At 38.7% G+C, this 6,336-nt stretch overlaps 1 protein-coding gene across 1 annotated transcript in view; it reads left to right on the top strand.

Annotated features, from left to right (window-relative positions):
- Positions 1-1,464: 1,464 nt before the first annotated feature.
- The window catches only part of LOC139749870 (small integral membrane protein 14-like), a 50,552-nt gene continuing 45,680 nt past the window's right edge, over positions 1,465-6,336 (top strand). The window contains exon 1 of the mRNA XM_071664241.1: positions 1,465-1,649. The gene's annotated coding sequence lies outside the window, so the exon portion shown is untranslated. The remainder of the gene's footprint in view (positions 1,650-6,336) is intronic.

The following is a 6,336-nucleotide window of genomic DNA, read 5'->3' as shown; positions in this document are numbered from 1 at the left end:
AATCCCGTTTCAGCACCAGAGTTTGATGATATTGCCATACGCCTTTTCTGATAGAATTTCAGTGGCAGTACACCCTTAACATACTATATGGTGCTAGAATTTCAGTGGTAGTACACCCTCAACATACTATATGGTGCTAGAATTTCAGTGGTAGTACACCCTCAACATACTATATGGTACTAGAATTTCAGTGGTAGTACACCCTCAACATACTATATGGTGCTAGAATTTCAGTGGTAGTGCACTCTCATCATACTATATGGTGCTAGAATTTCAATGGTAGTACATCCTCATCATACTGTATGGTGCTAGAATTTCAGTGGTAGTACACCCTCATCATACTATATGGTGCTAGAATTTCAGTGGTAGTACACCCTCAACATACTATATGGTGCTAGAATTTCAGTGGTAGTACACTCTCAACATACTACATGGTGCTAGAATTTCAGTGGTAGTACACCCTCAACATACTATATGGTGCTAGAATTTCAGTGGTAGTACACCCTCATCATATTATATGGTGCTAGAATTTCAGTGGTAGTACACCCTCATTATACTATATGGTGCTAGAATTTCAGTGGTAGTACACCCTCATTATACTATATGGTGCTAGAATTTCAGTGGTAGTACACCCTCATTATACTATATGGTGCTAGAATTTCAGTGGTAGTACACCCTTTGCATACCACATGGCGCTACTTTTCAGCTTTTTTTTTTTTTTTTTTTTTGTCGTCCGTTGAGCCAGGAGTGGTGGAGGGTGGGGAGGTGCCCTCTGCTTTACTATCCTGTCTCTGATACGCGAGGCTTACTTGTTGGTTCTCGTCTGTGCCTCAGACGACACACTGGTCACGTGACAATCCGTGCCTGGCGTGGGTCTACGGTCTTGTAAGCTGGGATGCAAATGTTACACTTATGTCGAACACCCCAGGGTATGTGTGCATGGAAGAATGTTCGCCCCTCCTTGAATTATACATTATGTATTAAACATCTTGAGCTACTTTACGAGAGTAATCTGAGGTGTTCCTCACTTGCATATCTTAATGGTAAATACATCATTTCAGCTTCATAACATCTGGGACTCATCCCTGGAGGTGTGGTCACCTGCTAAGGTGGAAGGTGCTCCAGTACCCACCTTCCCCAAGCATCCATACCAGCCAGCGACTCCGGTGTTGGTTGTTGTGGGATTGTATGTAATTCACTGTGTTGAGGAAGGAGTGCATTGTGCAGTCTGCCTTTACTGACTAGGATAATGACGGTGTTGTTCAGGATTTGGATTTGTTTTGCGATTTCTTTTCATGGCGTGTGGCTATGTCTGGGATTGTTGCGTTGTTGCTCGGTAGGCCCTTCGTGGCACACACACACACACACACACACACACAGACAATTACATGTGTCTGTGAGTGAGTGGACACGCTGGATCTCCCAGCATCCGGTCCCTCGCTGTGTTACACCGGACGTATCGGCAGTAGCAACGTGGTCCTACACCCAGATAAACCTGTCCACACTTAGTGTCACCCTCGTCAGACCTTCCACCAGTGTGGCGCTACATCCAGGTCAACCTACCTACACCCAGTGCCCCTAACAAAACACCCAAAATCTCAGCTACTTCCATCTCCACCTCAACCAGCCTTGCCCCACGTCACAGCAAGGTGAGCGCCTCCTCTCTCTCTTCCAGCCTGGCTTGAGGTGTGTGTTGAGCTGGTCGGGTGATGGGCAGTGCTGGGCTGTGTGTCTGTAGCCACGAGAGATCCGAAGTGTATTCACGAATGATGGTAAACGACCCCTGACGTTTAGGCTTCAGCCTCCCAAGTGATGCCCAGGCAATATATATATATATATATATATATATATATATATATATATATATATATATATATATATATATATATATTAATACGAAATTAAATAGAGACTTCCGAAAGTAAATGATTTTAAAAGTACATGTTGCGGTAAAGTTAAAGTTACATTTTCTTTCAAAGAAACTTGAGTGAATTGTCTACCAGTAGGGGAATGTCGTGTATCCGACATCTGAGTCGTCCAACAATGTGCAGAACCAACCTCAGTTTTTGTAAATATTCAGGAATTTATCATTTACCGCAAGTGAATATTTCACTATCTTCGCGTATGTCTATCTATTCAGTATCTATATTCGTGAAGATTTAACTGTAAGATTTAGCAGACGTCATATATGGATATTCTGCACGGCCTCCCCTTCTCTGGTATGGACAAAAATGACTAGCGATGATGTTTGATGTGTCAGGTCGTGGGGCTGTGTCTCCCTGTGAGGGAGGGCAGCGGAGCGTGTGGCTGGCTGGCTGGCTGCTGTACTGAAACCTCTTATCATAGTGCACTCCCGGTATCCTTGGTGGCTCCCCACTCTCTCTCTCTCTCTCTCTCTCTCTCTCTCTCTCTCTCTCTCTCTCTCTCTCTCTCTCTCTCTCGGTTGATGCATCGTTCTTTAAAAAACCTACGTATGTATTTACGTTCAGACTTTAGGGTTAAATTAGAACCGTTGAGTTTTATGATGTGGCGGCATTATTGTATGTAGCAAGATATGCTTTCGGGGGATGACCTGCGCCTGAACGATTTTTGTGTTGCCCGTCATAGCAGGGTCCTCACTGACGACTGTTTGTGTGTTAGGAAGACAGTTTTACACTCGTGCTGTTCGTCTTAACCTTGTATATATGTACACGCAAACACACACACACACGCACACACTACCCTATGCTGAGTCTGCTCATGCGTTTTGTTAAAGAAAAATGTAAAGCAGGCCTGTCCTTTTCCGTAAATATTTTTATCAACAATTCAAACACTTCTTATCAATTCCGTATAGATATACGTAGTGTAAAAAGAAAAGAAAAAAGTTACAAGAGAAGAAAGCTGATATAGCTATCATCTTTGATTCATGATTGAGATATTAATATGAAGATATTCTTACTGAATATGCAATTCCGGAATTCCATTTTTAACGGTGACGGAGGAAATGTAGTATTTGGTGGTGTCTTGCTAACAGTCAATCTGAATACTGTAGTGAAAAAATGCATTCAATATCAACAACACAAATTCCATTTTTTTGTGCATGTTATATATAAAGTTCGTGAGAAATTACATTGGGATTATATCACAAGCACATAGACAATAGAAGCAGTTAGCAGAAATTTATATTGAACGCGATTCGATTACTGGATGTTTAGGCATTTAGAATCTTTAAACAAGGCCAGCAAATATTGTTTGCAATGCAAATAGCCGAAGTAAGCAAAAATAGGCAGTAAAACCGAAAAAAGGAAGTTATCATTGTACCTCAAGAAATAATTATACAAATATTATATATGAAATTACAACACTAGTAGTAAAATGAATAATTATTAACCCAATCATTTTGTTACAAAAATAACTTTTTCATTCATTTTCTCATTCGAAACTTTGCTGCTTCGCAGATAAAGATTGTGAAAAAAAAAAGTAACTGCAAAACAGAATCGTTACCAATTTGTCAAATTCTACCATCTTACTTTTTTCCGCTCGAAAATTCGGGTAACAAGCGTCAGTTTTTCGCTCATTTTGAAAGATACAAAAATGCTCAGAGCAGACACGAAATTTCCTTTTCAAGAAAATGTGATTAAAACGAAATTACATTTACTCGTTTCAGAACAACAATTTCTTTTTTAAAATCCTCACAGATTATACTTTGCCCCCTTATATATTAAGTAGAAAAAAACAGCTTTTTATACACTTCCTGAAAACATTGCATATAAACATAAACTATATTCCCTTTCCAACGAAAACATTGCATATAAACATAAACTATATTCCCTTTCCAACGAAAACATTGCATATAAACATAAACTATATTCCCTTTCCAACGAAAACCGAGATTGTCGACCGGAAACTACAGTATATGAGGTACTCTGTTGACCAATTTTGCAAGCAGCGGCAGCTTTATACACGTAAGTCTCTTAAATGCTGAGGAAAAAAGCACTTTCCGCTGCTCACTGATTTTTCGCACAAAATGCAACATAATACTGCCCAGTCTGTAGACATAACATTACTGCCAAACTATTTAATGAAGGTGTTTAAGAGAAGACTCACTTCGTTAGTAAAACGTGTTGAGCAATGTTTGCAAGACAAGACTCAAATAGGACGGAGCTACGCCCTCGTATACTTACGTCAACTACCCGTCAAAACGATGACGTAAGAAATGTTCCACTTAAACATGAAGTAATTTTTTCACTGGAAAGGAATGGAATATTTCCTTTGCTTTAAAGACAGCCAAATAGTAATTCAAAAGAACTTAAGGAATTTCCAGTACATAGGAAATTTCATTTTGAATTTCCAATAATAGGTATCTATGGCATTTTGTGCGAACATCTGGGCTTTAGTTAGGAGACATTATCACATGTCAGTATCAAAGTGGGAAGGATCCCTTTCCAGTAGCTCTGGGTGTTGACTCGATCTCTTTAACATTACCCTAATACAACTCGTTGAAAGTCGCGCTAGTGACCTGGATACATTCAACCGAGTTCTATGAATATTTTGTCGATAATTAGGTGAAAATGATTATGAAATTAATTTGAGATAGGCTTTCAGTACTGGTGTACACAATTGTCTTGAGAAAGATTACTGCGTTTCGAACTCGTACATGTGTCCATGACATTCATGTTCATCTTGCTGGGATAAGTTGGCATGACATTATATATATCATAATGTTCAGTAAGACATTCAAAATAGTCGAGAAAACTTTTGTGTCAATGTGCAGCAGACGTTCATTTTCTAGGGCTAAGACGAAACTGCATTGGAGCAACGGAGAAAAATGTCCAACAAAAAAATAGTCAATAAGAAACGCAAAACGAGCGATAACCAACATGACAGAGAACATTATACAGTATAAAAAGGGGGCCAAGATGAGGTGCAAATTGTCGAAAAACAAAAGAAACACATACTAGTCATATGGTCCCTTACAGAAACAATGACTCGGTTTAAAACAGTATGTTATGGAAAAGATTCTTTTATTCAATTTCTCTCTTACATATGCCATTGAAGACATGCTCCAGCTCCAGTCCCATTGATAAGAGCTTATGACATTTTGTGACACACTGATGTACATGACCGAGATGTACTGTCTGCATTAAACAGAAGGAAAGTAAATGGTCCTGGTAAGTTTTATGAGATGAGTGAATGAAGAAAAGGGAAGTTACTTCTTTTTATTTAATAAATTCCATTGTCGGCAAGCTTGCAGAACCCACAATCGTTCGTATCTACTTAATTTTCTTTGATGATAGAATGATGTAATCAACACGTACGAAAATAGAGTGGTTCTCATTTATCTAGATTTTCGGTAAGCACTAGATAGTCATGCCTGAGAAATCACTAATAAAAGTTTAATCACTAAAGTCACGTCGACAGCTAGACAATTGGTTGATTGGCTGTAGATACAAAGGAATAACTTAGTCAAGTCACGGAATGTTTAAACGCAGCAAGTGGCGTGCTTCAGGAATCAGTCTTGGGACGAGTTCTTATTCTAACATGTATCAGAAACACTTGTTAGGCTGTGCAGTAAGATATGAAAATTCGACAATAACACTTGTGCACTAAGATATGAAAATTCGACGGTAACACTAAGCTGGGATATAATCCATAAAGCTATTGCACATTGAACATGCGCAGCTGCAAGCTGACACACTCTGATAGATTGGTTTACAGTTGGCAAATGAATTTTGATTTCGATAAATGCAAACTTTCATCCAGTATTATAGGCATAAAAGCGAGGTATAATATGAACTCTCAAACTGTTTAACATACATAAAGAAAAGTTCCCAGAAGGTAATAATCTCTGATCCAAGAAGTGCGCATAAAAGCAATATATAAAAAGAGAAGGGCGAAGAAAACTCAAGGATTTGTAGTCAAGGATACTAGTCCTCTCTATGAAATATACAAGTGAATCCTCAACTTGAATTCTGTGTCCAATTTTGGTCACTTCTTAAAAAAAAAAAGAGACAAGAGGCAGCTCAGTGGCAATCTGCCGAGATGATTCCCAGTCTGAAAACCTTTCCTATGAGAACTGTTTCGACGACCTTAATCTACAAAACTTAAAGAGATGTTTGGAGGTGATCAAACATAAGTATCCTGTATTATCAATGATTTTGGCAGTTTTGAATCTAAGCAGTTGTTTAAGGATAGAACAACCTGTTTTCACTCGTGAGTACGCGTTTTATTCTGAACGAGTTATTATTATTAGCTGAAATTCATATCACAAATAAGTTCAGTAATAGATTTGACAAATATCTCGCTTTAAGTCTGTAACTATTATCACCTGTGTTCCCGTAGTTTTAAGGTTGTAGG

Source organism: Panulirus ornatus, chromosome 1 (genome assembly GCF_036320965.1).
Source record: "Panulirus ornatus isolate Po-2019 chromosome 1, ASM3632096v1, whole genome shotgun sequence".
Classification (NCBI taxonomy): Eukaryota; Metazoa; Arthropoda; class Malacostraca; order Decapoda; family Palinuridae; genus Panulirus; species Panulirus ornatus.
Note: the sequence above shows the minus strand (reverse complement) of the source record. Positions and strands in the feature narration are given on the sequence as shown.